General features: G+C 44.2%; 1 long non-coding RNA gene across 1 annotated transcript in view; it reads right to left on the minus strand.

The window, feature by feature from the left end:
• Positions 1 to 10,391: 10,391 nt before the first annotated feature.
• Positions 10,392 to 18,177, minus strand: part of LOC125103291 (uncharacterized) — an 85,536-nt gene continuing 77,750 nt past the window's right edge. The window contains exon 3 of the long non-coding RNA XR_007128341.1: positions 10,392 to 10,617. This is a non-coding gene — a long non-coding RNA (uncharacterized LOC125103291). The remainder of the gene's footprint in view (positions 10,618 to 18,177) is intronic.

Below are 18,177 nucleotides of genomic sequence, written 5' to 3' on the forward strand. Positions count from 1 at the left end.
CTCTCTCTGCTTGACTTATTTCACTCAGCATAATCTCTTCCAGTCCCGTCCATGTTGCTACAAAAGTTGGATATTCATCCTTTCTGATGGAGGCATAATACTCCATAGTGTATATGGACCACATCTTCCTTATCCATTTGTCCGTTGAAGGGCATCTTGGTTCTTTCCACAGTTTGGCGGCCATGGCCATTGCTGCTATAAACACTGGGGTACAGATGGCCCTTCTTTTCACTCCATCTGTATCTTTGGGGTAAATACCCAGTAGTGCAATTGCAGGGTCATAGGGAAGCTCTATTTTTAATTTCTTGAGGAATCTCCACACTGTTCTCCAAAGTGGCTGCACCAACTTGCATTCCCACGAACAGTGTAAGAGGGTTCCCTTTCTCCACAAGCCCTCCAACACATGTTGTTTCCTGTCTTGCTAATTTTGGCCATTCTAACTGGTGTAAGATGATATCTCAATGTGGTTTTAATTTGAATCTCCCTGATGGCTAGTGATGATGAACATTTTTTCATGTGTCTGATAGCCATTTGTATGTCTTCATTGGAGAAGTGTCTGTTCATATCTTCTGCCCATTTTTTTATATGATTGTCTGTTTTGTGTGTGTTGAGTTTGAGGAGTTCTTTATAGATCCTGGATATCAACCTTTTGTCTGTAGGTCATTTGCAAATATCTTCTCCCATTCCGTGGGTTGCCTCTTTGTTTTGTTGACTGTTTCCTTTGCTGTGCAGAAGCTTTTGATATTGATGAAGTCCCAAAAGTTCATTTTCGCTTTTGTTTCCTTTGCCTTTGGAGACATATCTTGAAAGAAGTTGCTGTGGTTGATATCGAAGAGGTTACTGCCTATATTCTCCTCTAGGATTCTGATGGATTCCTGCCTCATGTTGAGGTCTTTTATCCATTTTGAGTTTATCTTTGTGTACGGTGTAAGAGAATGGTCGAGTTTCATTCTTCTACATATCGCTGTCCAGTTTTCCCAGCTCCATTTATTGAAGAGACTGTCTTTTTTCCACTGTATATTTTTTCCTGTTTTGTCGAAGATTATTTGACCATAGGGTTGAGGTCCATATCTGGGCTCTCTACTCTGTTCCACTGGTCTATGTGTCTGTTTTTATGCCAGTACCATGCTGTCTTGGTGATCACAGCTTTGTAGTAAAGCTTGAAGTCAGGTAACGTGATGCCCCCAGTTTTATTTTTGTTTTTCAACATTTCCTTAGCGATTCAGGGTCTCTTCTGATTCTATACAAATTTCTGGATTATTTGCTCCAGCTCTTTAAAAAATACCAGTGGAATTTTGATCAGAATGGCATTAAAAGTATAGATTGCTCTAGGCAGTATAGACATTTTAACAATGTTTATTCTTCTGATCCAATCAATCAATGTGATAGAACAAATTAATAAGAGAAGGGAGAAGAACCACATGGTCCTCTCAATTGATGCAGAAAAAGCTTTTGACAAAACCCAGCATCCATTCCTGATTAAAATGCTTCAAAGTATAGGGATAGAGGGGACATTCCTGAACTTCATAAAATCTATCTATGAAAGACCCACAGCAAATATCATCCTCAATGGGAAAAAGCTTGCAGCCTTCCCGTTGAGATCAGGAACATGACAAGGATGCCCACTCTCACCACTCTTGTTCAACATAGTATTAGAAGTCCTAGCAACAATCAGACAACAAAGAGAAATAAAAGGTATCCAAATTGGCAATGAAGAAGTCAAACTCTCTCTCTTCGCAGATGAAATGATTCTTTATATGGAAAACCCAAAAGACTCCACTCCCAAACTACTAGAACTCATACAACAATTCAGCAACATGGCAGGATACAAAGTCAATGTACAGAAATCAGTGGCTTTCTTATACACGAACAATGAAAATACAGAAAGGGAAATTAGAGAATCAATTCCATTTTCTATAGCACCAAGAACCATAAGATACCTGGGAATAAACCTAACCAAAGAGGTAAAGGATCTGTACTCGAGGAACTACAGAACACTCATGAAAGAAATTGAAGAAGACACAAAAAGATGAAAGAGATGTGTTTTATGGGAAGATTAAGAGGCACTTGGAAAACAGTGAAGACCTATAGATATATTCATGGATTCAGACCCAGGGCAGGTTTCACAGGTCAATTGCTGATGCCTTGGGGATGGTGTCAGCAGGAAGGCCACTGCCCAGCAGCCACATTTCCTTCCCCTGCCCTCTCAAGTCCTGGCTCCCCCCGCTGCTGTGGGGCAGGCCCTGAAGTCTTAGTATCTCTTGGAAGCTCTAAGATGCCTTTCAGTGAAACCACAGATCCTCACCTGGGGTGTCTGCGTCCCCTTAGCCCCAGGCACCCCAGCCCATTCAGTCTCATGAGCATGGTGCACCCCCGCAACCAGCCCAACACCCACACCCTATCCCTCACCCTTCACCATAATCAGTTTTGTGCCAGTAGACCTGAACTCCAGTCCTGTCTACTTAGACTCTGACCCTACACAATCAGCCTTTCAGAGTTTCAGCTTCCTCATTGGTACAAGGTTTCTCTCCTTTTTTTTTTTTTTTTAAGATTTTATTTATTTATTTGACAGAGAGAAATCACAATAGGCAGAGAGGCAGGCAGAGAGAGAGAGAGGAGGAAGCAGAGAGCCCTATGTGGGACTCGATCCCAGGACCCTGAGATCATGACCTGAGCCGAAGGCAGAGGCTTAACCCACTGAGCCACCCACCTGCCCCAAGGTTTCTCTCTTTGTGTGTCCCCTTCTGAGTCAGGCACAGTGCCTGGTACTCATTTGGTGTTCCATAGATGCTGAGTAGATGCATAAACATATGCCTCCTCAGAGCAGTACATGTGTGTGAATTCACATTGCTTGCTGAACGAGAGTGCTCAGGAGAGTGGAGCTGGCTTGCAGATGTTGGTCATATCAAACCACCTCCTTCTGGCATCCTGGTTGGTTCCTCATTTGAAAAGTCTTCTTCCATATTCGAGTACATTCTACCTCACTTCTTCAGGCCTTGGCAGAATTCCATCTCCCTTGTGCAGCCTTCCCTGGCTGCCCCTCGTCTGTGTTAACTCCCTCACCTGGCTGATGTCTGCCTTCCAGTCAATTCCTCAGACTTTAGGATTGTACTGGGTTGGAAACACCAAGTTCTAAGCCCTACATTGTGCTATTTGTTATCTCTGTTCTTGTTCATTACATACACCCCAAATATAGGCACACTGACCAATGGGTCCTAGAATCAGTCACCAGAAAGGAATCCTAGATCAATCACACTGTAGCATGATCATAAGATACTGATTTGGGATGTGAAACACAGTCATGGCATTGGCTGAGCCTGTGAGCCCATAATGCACACATATATGTGCACTTGTGTGTGCCCACACACACGGGGGAAGGGGTTTTCTTTGCTTTCCTTTAAAATTACCCTGAGCTGCCTCCCAGTTCAGAGGTGTCCAGACCCAAGCTTGGAGGTAGCCCACATGATGTGAAGAAGGTTCTTGTATGTTCGGGGGCAGACTAAGTGTGATATGGGGCTGCCACCACACCACTGAGGTGCGTGCATAGGGGAGGAGAGGAAAGGGACAAAGTTGTACATTGTCGCAGCTGGAAACACTAATGAGCCTGGGGGAGGGGGGTGCATGGGTGAGAGGGGGTGTACAGGGATCCCAGCCTGAGGCTGAGGCTGCAGGCTAATGTCCAGCAGCAGGTTTTGACTTCAGATGAAAATATACACTCTTACACTCATGGACACCCACTTGCATCACACACACACAGACACACACCCACCACACACACACATGCACACACACACACACACACACCAGAGGCAGTGGGTATAGTCTGCTAACTTACCCTGCTCACACACTGGTACAGTATGGGGGCCAGTGGGTTTCTCCAGGTAGGAAAATAAACAGGGAAGAGATATGCCAATGCATTAATGGGGGCATGCTCATAGTGCATGACCTCATTGAGTATTGACTGGTTGTTATGTTTGTTCAGCACATATTTTCCATAGACTCACAATGTGTCAAACACTGAGGATACAGATAGGGATAAGACACACATACACCTACATAGCACACATCCTTATAATCATCTTTTCTGGGACGACCTTCCCCCCCACCCAGCATGTTTAAATGTGTTCTTTCTTGCACCTCAAATGTGTGCACACATGCACACACACACACACACACACTCACATACACACTTGCTTGTCCATCCAAACACCCACACAGACACTTTCTGTCCTAACCCTCGTGAGAATAGCAAAATGAGAAACTTATAGTTTTAACGGCCAGGTCCAGGCTCAATACTGTTTCTCTAATTACCTCTCCTGGGCCCAGGGTCCAAGCGTCAGCTGAAATGACTTTTTAAATGTCCATTTGGGACTCAAGAAGGGAACGGATGTGGGAATAACCCTCCCTTTGTAACCTGTCTGTCTCTGTAGCACTTGAGAAAATTGGATGCTATTAAAATCAATTTAACTCTAAAGGGCACAAATAGTGGAGATGGGGAAAGCCTTCAGTGGCAGCCCCAAGGGCTCACTGGAGCATGGCAAGATGCCACGTGGGATAGGACCCTGTACAAGGGAATCTTTCAGGCTGTCCCTGCATGATTTCTCAGCAACTGCAGCGTGACTCTAATCCAGACCTTCTGCAGCTAGTCACATCCTTCCTCCACTCACAGACCCTCTTGGGGTTCTCAAGTTAACTCTGGTAACAGAGAGATCACTCCCAACATTGGGAAGCTCCCCAGCCAATGGGAGAAATGGAGTTCCTAGCTTTAGGTATAAGGGGAAAGCCACACAAATGTGCTAACAAGCTAGAGAGGAAAAAGAGTTAGAAGAGAAAGAAATATTCATGCAATAGAATTAGCATTTAAATTTAAGTTTAAAAGCTTGAAAAAACAATCTATATATTGCTTTGAGAGACATAGACTTATAAAATACAGGCAGTGCTTGTTTTGCATGATCCTCATATACATGGATTTCCATGATCACTCTTTAGTTAAATTAGTTCCCTGACAACACAACTTGAAGTCATTACTACGCCATGTTAATTATGCATGAATGCACAGGGTACAAACTCTGATGTGAAGTCTTCATTCCACAAATCACTCCATAAATAACGACGTGTATGGTGATCAGCAACCAGTGATGTCACTTCCTTTTCGGGTTAGTGTGACAGGTCAACAGGCATCTGTGATTCAGTTCATGCACAGACAGCAAAGCATGCAGCTGTGTTACTTTGGTGTCTACTGGTGATGAACCCATGTGACATTTCACCAAAATGGATAATCCAAAGAGGAAATCAGCCAACAAAAATTAAAGAAGCACAGCAAAGAAACAAAAATTTGCTAATGTGGCGGGTGCTATTCAAATTGAATGTAGATGGAGCTGGAGGGAATAGCTGATTGCATTGCGGGCAGGGGCACTACTGTGTCTGGCGAGAACATGACCAGGCGGCCAGAGCAACTCAGGGAAGCACAGTTAATCCAAATTAATGAGGGCATGGTCATGATGGAAAGGATGAAGATGGCCCAGGGGAAGGGATGCCTGCAGAAACCTCCCACTAAAGGAATTCCTGGAGATGTGTCATGGCATTGAAAGGGCAAAGGATAAAAATGCTAGAAGTTGACTCAAACTTATAGAAAAGACGGAAATATCCTTGCTTTTTATTGTAAGATGAGAAAAATGTGATGTCTGGAAAACGTGCACTATTTGTATGATGGGAAGAAAAAGTCAAGCACGGTTCAAACACTATCTTGAGAAGCTTTTTTTTTTTTTTTTTGAGAAGCTTTTTTACAAAGTAATAAAACACTTCAACTCTCAAGGCTTCTCATGTTTTAAATGGAAAATTGGAATAATATTCATATTTTAAACATTGTTTTTACGATTGTTAAGAAACTTCCGTTATATTTGTATAGTCTACAGCAAGAGTTTTTAATGTTCTAACAAGAAGTTTTAAAGCTCACAAAGCAACTGTCATTTTTCCCATTGATTTTAAAGATCGTTTTGCATGGTCTCAGCATGTGTGGTTGTTTTTATGGCCCTGAACCACTGTGCAGAGGGAGGACTGCCTAAATGTTATTCACATAAAAAATAATGTCTCAAGGATAAAGAAATGCATGGAAGTGATGAACACACCAGTCAGTGTCTCCAGTTGGGTCTGCAAGGGGGAGAGACAGTATGACTGGGAAGGCGAATACAGGGGGCTTTGACTGTATTTATAATATTTTATTTCTTACTTGCAGCAGTTGTTTCAATGATATTTGTTGCCTTTTCTTTATATTTTTTTATGCAGTAAAAATTTCCTAGTAAAAACATAAAGGCATGAGCTCTACAAATAAACATATCCAGTGGGCCCATTTCTTTACTATAAATGATAAATATTGATGCTGATTAGTAGAGTAAAAATGATAAGAGCTGGTTCTTTAGGGAAGACTTTCTGAAAGAGATGGTGGCTCATGAGGAAGAGGCAGGAACAGGAGAGTGCTTCAGACTCCATGGGACAGCCAGCCCTCAGTCGCAAAGTAGCTTAGAGAAGACACAAGACTTCCCAGATTGCAGGCAGGGGTGCATGTGGAGGAAGGCAGGCTGCTAGAGGCAGAGGGTCTAGTCTTTCCCCCACTGCTAACAAACTCTCCATGCTCTTCAGGAGTCCATAATTTTCCTGGTCCTCAAGTATATTATCTATAAAACGCGAGTGCCTATACCTTACTCAGAAGAGATGCTTTCTTGTTGTTCTCTCCAGGACTAACAATAGTTCTTTTTTGCACGCTAGGGTTAAGGACAAGTAGGACAAGTGTTTCAAGTTCCCCCAACTGTGGGCTGTGTGACCCATTTCTGAGCAAACAAGAGTGTTCCCATCTGCCCCTCTGGGCAGTCTGGAAGCTCTCCGAAAGTACTCTGCAGTCTGGTAGGGGCCATATGTCAACACCAACCCTGTCACCGCCTCTTCCCTCTTCTCCCCCTTTAGAGGCCCCCAGAAGCACACTCGGTCACCAGCCACCTCAGCAGGAGCCGAGTGGGAGGCATTTCCCAGAGTGGTGTTGGTAACGGCAGTGGGGCTGCACAGGGAGTCTCTGTGACTGGAAGGTGCAGGTGTGAGGCTGACCTTCAGGGGGCAGTTCTGATCTCTCAGAAGCATCTGAGGCAAAGAAAACAGGGTTAAAAACCATTTCCTCTCCTGCTATTCTTAGAGACCAATGGGAAAACTTAAAACCCCATCTGCAGGGTCCTGTTCCACCCTCCCACCTTCTTGTCCCCACAAGCTTGCCCTGGATCCTTCAGAGCAGAGTTGGCTCCTGGAGAAGAGGGGGAGAGACTGTCATTCATCATTCTGGGTCACATTCCTTCTGGTTCTAACTCAGTCCCTGATGCCTGTCTTTTTCTGAATGACAGAACCAGATGAAAATCAGATAGGTTACTTTCTGCTGAGGTGAGAGAGGAGCCAGGCGCTTTGAAGACATCTCTTTCCTCAAGGGATGAGATAGATTTTTCTAAATCCATTGTTAACAAGGTGAAAAAAAAAAAAAAACCTTAAGAATTCACGACTCTCCAAAAATGCTACTTTGGGGGAAACACTGGTCTGGAACTTTGGCGAGACAGTTCTTTGTTAGTGAAGGTACAGGTACATTGATAGCATATGTAGATAACAGCAGATTATGTGACCAATCAGAGAAATGGAAACTTTCCTAGGAGAGTTTCCTATGTGTCTGGAAAAAGCAGTTGTTGGAGGGGATATAATGATAACATAACTACCACTTACTATAATAGCAGGTGCTGCACTAAGCTCTCCCCATTTAATCCACACAACTACCTGCAATGTAGGTCCTATTACTAGCCCCATTTTACAGGTGAGGAAATGGAAGCCTGCAAGGCAATTTGCCTAAGCCGATAGAGCCATCCAAGTAACAGATGGTGACTTCTAGGAGATGTGTGAATGGTTTGCTGGAGTCAGTTGTGCCTAGTTGATATCATCTTTTCTATCTTTATCTCTTCACTAGTTGCTATTATTTACCTTCCTTAGACCCAGAAAAAGAGGGACAGAGTGCAAATCAGAGTGCTCAACCGGAGTTAGGACAGCTCCACTCTGCAGCCAGCTCAGCCCTTCACTCTGTGTGTGATGCTGGGCAAACCCCTCCCTGACCCTCAGACTCCACATTTGTCAAAGGAGGCAGGTGACTAGCTGGCTTCAGAAGTCCATCCCAGTCCCATCATTCTGTGCACACCAGTCTACTGACTCCATGGGCAGGGGTGTGGATCCTCATGTCACAGCTGCTGCTGGTGACTTTTCCCAAGGCTCCTCCTTTCTGGGTGTCGCCCCCCTGTAGGCTCTGTTTTGCAGCCAAGAGAGCTGTGTAGGAGTGCCTTTCTGCCTATCCCTTCTGGGTTCTCCCGTTCAGGATGTTTTTTCACACCTCCAAGTGCTGGGTGGGAGTGGACATCCCACATGTTTGGCTCTGATGAGACACCTTCTTTCCCTTCCATGGGATGCTTGCAGCAGAGGACCTAGGGATCGATGCTTCTCTTCTGACCCCTTGTGAGCTGCTCGGGGATGTCTCCACAGCAGCAATCCATCATCGCTGCTGGGTGAACCATTCTTCCCTGATTCCCAAAGGCCAGAGGAAATGACTCCTTTGCCAGAGCCTGTCCCTACACTATGAAGGAGGTGAAAAGATTGTGCAGACTGGGTCATGTTGCATCTCCTCTCTCGGCCTCAGGTTTCACATTTGTAAAATGAAAGGATTGGACTAGACTGCTCCCTAAGATCCTCCCAACTCGACTACTGTCGGGTGTGTTTCATTTCTGTGTTTGTTTCAAGTGCATCCTGGTTTTCTCATATCCTCCATGACCTGTGTACATTATATCTGCTGATTGGGACGTTAAACTGCTTTGAACGCCCTGCTGGAGGGATATATCTCAGCATACTGGGCTGGATGGAATTTTGGTGGAATAGCTTGGTATTAAAATATGGTTAATAGTGAAGTTTTCTTTATGAAGTAACACTGCATGAAAAAGACAAAACAGCAAAGAGGATGCACGCATTGGTTGGAACGGGGGGGAAACGTGTCTGACAGCGCTCCAGAAGGAAATCAGACATGAGCTGCTTGTTTTGTACTCAACTGGTTCTTTTGGCTGTAGTGTTACTTAAGTTAATAATTTCTAAAAATTGTGGCTGATGAGACTAAGGGGCCTTTCAAATTTCATCAAGGAGCCTGTGGGGCTTCCCTAAAATTTCATTAGAAGAGACCAATTTAAAGATTAACTCATGTAAGAGATGCGGTTTATCTAATTAATTGCAGCGGGCTCATGAGGTAACCTAGAGAGCGAGGTTCCTGGCAGCTGATAGAGACCCAAAAGGGAAGAGCTGAGGAGGAAAGAATCAGTGCGTCCATAGTCCATGTTCAGGGTGGAAGGTTCTCTTTCCAAGTGAGTCCCAGTAGTCCGAAAAGGGATGCCCTTGAAACTGAAACTCCTCCATACTGGTGGAATGAGGATAACCTTGAGATGACATTCAACTTCCTTTCACTTATTTAAAATTCATTAATAACGTTTTAATCAAATTTCGCTTCTGGGCAAACCTGCCCAACAGGAAGAACCACCCTGAGCAAATATTGCTGTTAAATTGCCAGATACATGTCCCAATACAGATAATGGGGTATGGTGTTTCTGATTTAAAGATATTTCACATGCATTTAACTATAATTTTTATAATAGCCCTGCAAGGTGGATAGTAATGTTTCAGGGTTACCATGGCCAGCCCTGCAGATTATGCATTGCACAACTCTGCACACGTGAATGGCATCTTCTAAAGTTGTATAGTACACATCCTATACTACTGTACTGGTTTAATCACAAAACAACAAGACTTCTACAGTGTCTTGTACTATTCTAAATACTTACACACATGTCAGCTCATTTAACCTGCATACCCCACATGCAAGGTGCCTGGGTTCAAAATATACATTGTGACTTGGGAAATTATTTTAAGACATCATCTTGTAGTCTCCAGGCCATCCTCTGCCTGTGACTACCATGCATCTGCCGAATGTGACTGTACTGAGTTCGTGAAACTGAGAAGCTAAGAACCCAGTGTTCAATCACCCACCAAGGCAGATGATGTGGGAGGATCTCTCTGGCCACCCAGGAAGCCAATCTCTTATTCATTAATTGCCAAGTTCACCATTCACCACTGCCCCTTATCAAGGAAGATGCATGTGTTCTACTGTTTCTGCAGTAAGAACATAAACCATTGTGAAAGATTATTGGTTGACTCCATAATAAGACTTAAGTGGGGGGATAATCTGACAACTACCCCTACCAAACCTTATATCTGAGGTGACCGACGAGGGTGACAAGACAATCTTTAGATCATTTGATTTTTAAGACTCACCTCTGGCTAGATTTAGCACATTGTGTCCCAGAAGAAGGCAGACAGCTTTATGTTGGTCCTTCGAGAGCCCTGGTCCTAGCTTCTCTTCTCACTCCCATGCTGGTATGATGTGTCTGTCCTACAAATGGCTGGAGGAATTATTTTGTGGTTAAATTATTTTGTGGTTAAATTATTTTGTGGTTAAACATCAAAAAATCTTCCAAGAAAAGGACACACCTCCAAGAAAAAAATGTATACCTGTTCATGGAATGAATAGAGAGGGTCATCACTCATTCCCTGGACATATACATGCGATGGGGGTTGCCCTCCCCGGCCCAGCTCCAACCTGTCTCCTCTGCTGCCCCTGCTGGCCAGCTGTCAGTATAACAGACACCTGCCTCCCTCAGCTGGGAGGGCTTCTCTGGTCTGTGTCGGCGCAGCCCCCTCTGATTCCAACAAATCTTGCTGTTGCCATAGTAACTCTACCCAGCCTGCTTGCTGCACATTTCTGAGGCAGATTGCATCCTGTCATCTTGTCCAAATGCCTGGGGCCAGCTTGATTTGGGAGGGAGGGGAGAGGGTGGGGTTTCAGTCAGATTGGACAACTTCATGTCCCTCAGCCACGTAGGTTTGGTGGGGAAAAGCAGAATGGCTCAGTGTGGTTTCTAATGCCCATTAGCCCTTTATATCCCATCCACACTGTGAGACATTCCCCCGCCTGAGTCAGATCCAGAAGTGTGAGGCTTGTGTCAAAAGAACTGAAGTAGGACCTTAAGAACAGAAAACCTAGTTCTCTGGGCAAAACTCCAAAGTCCCCCAGCCTGAGATTTTGTCTCTGCACAAGGGCAAAAAAAAAAAAAAAAAAAAAAAAAAAAAAAGAGAGAGAGAGAAAGAGATACAAAGGTATATAAAAATCATCAACCTTATTTATTCCCAAATGATAGTCTTCCAGGACTCTTAATTTTCCTTAAGTCATTTCCAGGATTTCTCTCAGGTATTGACATTAACCCCACTTTTTTCCCTCTTCAAATTAAGTATTTTGTCATAGTTACCTTGCTGAAAACTGAATGTATTCTTTTTGTTTAATCTCTCACCAGGATCTCAAACTGTTCTGACCCTTAATATATTAATGTACCCAATTCCTAACCACTCTTCAGAACCAACGCAAACCCATCTCTCTTCCTTGCCCCTCAAACGACTTCTTTAGGCAGGAGAAGAGCCTGTGGAGAGGGTGGCTGGCAGCCTTTTGAGAGGACCCTGCATAGTAGCTTCAGAGCTAGTGTTGGATGCTCAAAGTTGTAGTGCACAAATATATACTTCAAAACCATTTGAAATTGACATACATGCCTTTTTTTTAATTGTTGTTCTCACTGCGCCACATTGTCTTTTTGCACTCTGATATGTCACTAAGTAACCTCCTTGATCTGCAAAGGCGTTCTTGTTCGCACCCTCTGGAACAAGGACTAGTTACGCTTTGGTCAATGGCAGTATGTCTTGGCCTTGCTGTGAATCTTTTCCTGCACTGAGCTCAGTGGACTCCCACTTGCTAAATAAAGATCCATCTTTTGGAGCCAAAGTCTGAGACACAAGCTATTATTCATATGCAGGGTCAGATACTAAAAAAGTTTCTGCTTTAAATAGGGACAGGTTCTCTGTCACGTTATTAATACTCTGAGATAATTACAGGTCTCCTGACACAAATCCAGGGTAAGAATAATTTATTTAGGGACTGCTTAGAGTCCAGGCCAAGCTTCCCCTTGATACAATGTCCCCAGAAACTTGGGAAGCATTGTTACTGAGGCTGTCTCCCAGATACTGGCAGGCATGGGCCCCTGATGGACTGACCACAAGGTCAGGTGAGAGAGGTAGGTGGAAGGCCACAGCAAATTTTTGGAGGCAAGACACACAAAATTCACAGAACTAGACTCAGTAAATAAAGCTTCAGAGTCTGGAAGGATGAGCCAGGAAAGGAAATGCTTAATGTGTAGATAGCTCTCGAGAGCAGGGGCCCTTAAAGTGGGGTCTGTGAACTTGAATGGGGAAAAAAGTCACATCCCTCATTTGGCTGACTTCTAACTGTAATCTAGCATTTGCTTCAATTATAAATGCAGACAAACCGCATTAGAGTTAGTGGGAACAGAGACATTTCCGCCAATGGAAATCAACTATTTTCATCATGGTACAATTTTTACAGATACCTCAAAATAGTGTTTATATTTAGCACTAAATTCTAAATTATTTATTAAACCTCCTTCTAGATTTTATTTAATGGGTTAAACACATATATTGCTATATTCTAAATTAAAAATTTTGGTATTATATGTCATATATATTATATATTTGGATATATATATTTGATATACTTTCAATTTTATATATAGACACATACTAGTTTCCTTTGTAGTCCTATCCATTTTACTTTGTAAACATTATTATTTTTTTTATTTTTATTTACTTTGAAAACATTATTCAAGAAGGCGTCCCGTGCTCATCACCACAGTGGGAAGGGTTCCATGTCACAAGGAAGGGTAGCAACCACTACTCTAGAATTCCATTTAAAAGGAGAATTAATTTCTGGAACTTATAGGGAAGGCCAGACTGGGAGGGAAAAGACTTAGAAATCCAGTTTTGTTTTCAAGATTCTTCCTAAGAAGATTCTTTCCCTCTTAAAAAGAACCTTGGGAAGACAATGCTTAAACCATAGGAATAAAATTCAAATGGCAGCATCTCAGGCATTGTGAAGAGAGGTTTTAGTGGAGGGCTTTAAAATATCCCTGTAAAAATACAGCTCAGGCAAACGCCCACTCTGCAGGCACCTAAATTCTATCTCAGTTCAGGTGGGGGGTCAAAAGGGTGAATGAAGGATGGATATGGAAGGAAGTAACAAGGAAAGACCTTCAAATCACCCCATGGTGCAGGGAGGGGAGAGCATCTGTGAAATTCCCAAGTGTGTGTATCTCACAGTTCTCTTTCATGGACTGGTGTGGTGGGGACACTGGATTTCACCTTGAGTCCAGCAACCTTAGGACTTGGGCACCCTCAGTGTCCAGGAAGCCCCCTTCTCCTGCACCCCACCATACCCTGAGCCCCCTGAGAGCTCTCCTCCAGTTGACCTCAACATCTCCTCTCACTGGAAGTGCAAACAAAACAGATGGCTAGGCTTCCAAAGTTTGGCCAGAACATTCTGTAAAGAATTATTTTCCCAGCAGCAGGTAGCAACTTATCACAGAGTCATAAAATCACATTAGTGGACCACAATAAACATTAAAATAATAGGAAATAATACGTCACACCAGAGTTCGGTATTATCTTGCATGGCTGGTTTTTGGTTCATACATGTGTATGCATGTGAGTATTGGGTGTAGAGTGTGATTTGCTCCTCACTGCAGGTCACAGCCAAGAGTTTGAAAAACAGTGCTGTCACGATGCCTCTGAGGCCCCACAGAGAACCCACAGCAGTGGGAAGAAGTGTATGCTTACGTGATGATGAATTCAAGGACTTAATAATTACTTTAATGAAAAATGAGCATAGGGAAAATGAGCATACCAGACTCATGGGAATCCTGTATGGGGCTCAACACCACGCTCCCGTCGGGACCTCAGCTGACACAGAGCTCAGTAGTCTGCGGGGTGGTGCTGGGTGAACAAAACTCCACACACCCAGAGGCTCTGAGAATGACCTCATCATGGGGAACTCTGAGAAGGGAGAAGACATGAGGTAAGTTGATAGAACAGAGAGGGCAAACCTGAGAGTAGACAGAACACAGCCTCTGCCCTTGTTGTATTCATTTAAACTGGTGTCCTGATCTCTCAAATGGGAACAATTACACCAGGCTGGCTGATCCCATGGGGCTGGGAAAGCCATGTAGAGTGTTTAAGGCATCAGGAATTATTGCTGTCAAAAAGAGAGGTGAGTTTCTCCAGCAGAGATCAGAGATGGCTAGCAAATGTTTAGAGCTATTTGCATGACAAGGAGAGAAAGGGTGGGTGCTGGCTAGGCTCCAGGCAAGCAGTCCTAGAGCCTCTTCCTGCTCTCTCTCTCTCATTTCTTCGAGTACCATTCCAGGTGCCTACATGGAGGTGGAGTGGTCACAGCATGTGGTGGGGCCTGCTACCTGCGATGTGGACATTACAAGAATAATGACCAGTGCCAAGTCAGCTGCTCCTCTATCAGCAATTTGTCACCCTTCTCCGAAGTGGGCCCTGCTTATCACTGGTGTTGACACAGGGTCCTCACAAAGATGGGTGCTGATGTCCACATCCCCAGACCCATGTCATGGTGATCCCTGCTGCACAAGGAGTCTCTGGTTCATCACCTGCAAGGCCATAGGTCCCCTCAGGAAGCCAGGCAGAGGGAATATAAAACAGGAAAAAGAGTAAGAAGGGTGCAGAGGGAGAGGTGTGAGAATAGTCTGTTCTCACAAGAAAGAGGCTGACAAGGTGCTATGTGCTGACCTGAGTCCTCCCAAATTCCCATGTGGAAGTCCTGACCCTGACGACCTCAGAATGTGCCTGTATTTGGAAATTTTAGAAATCCAGTTTTGTTTTCAAGATTTGGGGGTCTTTAAAGAGTTATTTGAGTTAAAGGGGGTCATTAGGATGGACACCCAATACCACTGGTGTCCTTATAAGAGGAAAATTGGAACTCCGGGAGAACAGTCATCTACAAGCCAAGGAGAGAGGACTCTATCCTGCAGAAAGACCTCTCCTGCAGACACCTTGATCTCAGCCTTCCGGCTTCTAGGCCTGTGAGAAGTACATTTCTATTGTTTAAGCCACTCAGCCTGTGGTGTTTTGTTATGGCAGCCCAAGAAAACTCATACAGACAGCAAGTCCTGTGGTCAAGGGAGGATGGGTGCTACAAGATGGGTTGTGGGCTGCAAACCAAGGTGGGGCATACCCAGGCCAGTGTGCATAGAGCAGTGCTGCTCTAGACTTAGGAGAGAAAATGAACCAGTGTTAGGAGCTTGTGATTAGCAACTGTGCACTCATGGACATGCTGTACACATAGTCTATACTGTATACATATTTGAGACTAGGCGGGTCTCAGTGTAGGTCCCAGACCAAGAGCCTCAATAGCACCTGGGAACCTGTTGGAAATGCATGTTTTCAGGCATCCCCCAAATCCACTAAATCAGTAACTCAGCAGGGGGGTGTGGAGTGGTGGCCACCATTCTGTCCTCTAGCAAGACCTGTAGGTGATTCTGATACACTGATACACAAGTTGGCAGGACGACTGCCAACTTGTTGATAATGCACCAAGAGTTTATCAAGTTGAGTCATACAGAGAGTCGGGGAAAGTGATTGTCACATGACTCCGACCCATGATGGGGCTCCTGTGACATGGGGCTCCTGTGACATGCAGGTGGAAAGAAGAAATACCAAGTGGGAGAGAGACCACTTCAGTCTCCCAGCTCAAGTTGCTCTTGTCTCAAACAGAAGTAAGAGAGCTGGGGTGACCGCAGGACCTTAGAACTTGACTCATTCAAACCCCTCTCAATCCTTTTTTTTTTTTCCTTCCCAATCCTTTTTCTGACCAAATCTTCACCCACTATAAATACAGTCTTAAATAATGACACTGGTCCCTCTAAGATTTATACACTAGGAGGAAGTAGGGGTGGAGGAAGATAAGCGCAAGGACGTTCTTATTTAAGGAGGGCCTATGTTATGCCAAATGTCACAAGGTGGCTTATGAAGTGGCTCAATAAATGTTATTTTCTTTCTCCTTCCCTCTTATTATCTACTAGCTAGAAGCACACCACTATCTCAGGAGAGAAGGCAGTTACTCTAAAGCCACTTGTGGCTCTCTTTACATGGGACAAAAATGACTATTAAGACATATGTAAATATGGTTCTTTTACCTAATCTCAATTTTAAAGAGATTGGGGTGTAATGATAAACTAGTTTTTTTTTTTTAAGATTTTATTTATTTGTCAGAGAGAGAGAGACAGCAAGAGGGGGAATACAAGCAGGGGAAGTGGGAGAGGGAGAAGCAAGCTCTCTGCTGAGCAGGGAGCCAGATGTGGGACTCAATCCCAGGACTCTGGGATCATGACCCCAGCCAAAGGCAGACAACTAACTGACTGAGCCACCCAGGCATCCTGATAAACTAGTTTTGAAAAGGCATCTTCGGGGCACCTGGGTGGCTCAGTGGGTTAAAGCCTCTGCCTTTGGCTCAGGTCATGATCTGGAGTCCTGGGGTTGAGCCCTGCATCGGGCTCTCTGCTCAGTGGAGAGCCTGCTTCCTCCCCTCTCTCTCTCTCTCTCTGCCTGCCTCTCTGCCTACTTGTGATCTCTGTCTGTCTAATAAATAAATAAATAAATAAAAATTAAAAAAAAAAAAAAGAAAAGGCATCTTCATGTGAGGCTAAAATAATGCCATTCTAGAATGTAGCTTTTTGGCATTCTAGCTAGATTCAAGGATTCTGGAGGAATGGATGTTTGGGGAGTCTTTTTTATACTCTAAGTGCCCACAATCTGTGTGGACAGAGGCTGCAGGGACGCTTTCCCTGTTCTCAGTGATGTCCACCAAGTTTCCTGTAGCTCTAGAGAGAACATTTGAGTCCAAGGATTCTGGCAAAGGTCTGAAGTGCAAGCAGTGGACACAGACAAGGGGTCCATCTGCTAAGCACATAGGTGGCTAACTTGGTAATGATAATTGGGACTCCGGTTCCCTGTCAGTTTCTCCTGACTCTGTTGGAGTTGGACTCTCTCCAAAGGCACATTAGTCATAAGGGCAGCTAATGCCGGCTGGGCACTTGCTAGGAGTGTCACATACTCCACAACAAATTTGTTTTTTTTTTTTTTTTAAACTGCATTCCAGCTTTTTTCCTTGTTTTCCTTTTTTTTTTCTTTAAGTATGGAAGCTCAAGTATAAGACTGATGTAGATTTTTTGAAAGGTTTACCAAAAAATAAATAAGTAAAACAAAAAAACTTCTTTTGCATTTCATAAAAATTAACAGAAAAGCATTTGGCCAGAAGAGCAGAACAAAAATGGGACAAGGACCAGTGTGGACAGGACCATGCTGAGGGCCATCTCTCCTTTCTGCCAAAGATCCGTGAGTTAAGTAACTTTCTAGATAACACAGCTGCTGACTAGTCAAATCTGACCTAGAAAGTGTTTTGTAGACAACACAGTGCCAGTTGTCAACCAGCATACGGTGACTCCAGGAGCATGGAGTGGCATTCTGGGAAGGCTGGAGAGGAAAAGAGAAAGTGCACCAAGGGTCCGTGATGCCCAAAGGGACAAAGCAGGTTAGGAGATGGTAAGATTTTCTACCAAGTCCGGGTTGGGTTGGTGTGATTACTGCAAGAAGGGAGCTGTTGGCTCCCTTGAGAACCTCAGAGACCATGTGGAGGCATGGAGACAGAAGCCAGCATGCTCAGAAGTCTGAAGCTGAGCAGGAAGTAGAAATGGCCCACCATGAGGAGGCACAGGAGATGCGGGATTTATGAATGAGGAGGTCCTCTGGACTACTACCCTTTCTCCTACGAGTACCCTGGACAGAGGACAGGCTATTCTAGCACCCCTCCCCAGCCTCCGTAATTACGTCCAAAGGCTTCCCAAGCTCCTGCATCCCTTCACCATAGAGTCTCATGTTGACTGCTCTACTTCCAAACTTCCTTGACCTTCACCTCACCTTTTAGGACCTATTTTAATATCTAGTGTTTTTGTTCACTGTTGGGACCAGACAAAGGACCTTCAGCACATCACACACCTTGAGATGTCTCCTCACCGAGGGATCAGACCCATCTCTGTTGCTTTGTACACGCAAGATATCTGTGTTTAACTCCGTATGAAGGCCCGTGCTACCTCT

The sequence above is a fragment of the Lutra lutra genome, chromosome 6, assembly GCF_902655055.1.
Source record: "Lutra lutra chromosome 6, mLutLut1.2, whole genome shotgun sequence".
NCBI classification, from domain to species: Eukaryota; Metazoa; Chordata; class Mammalia; order Carnivora; family Mustelidae; genus Lutra; species Lutra lutra.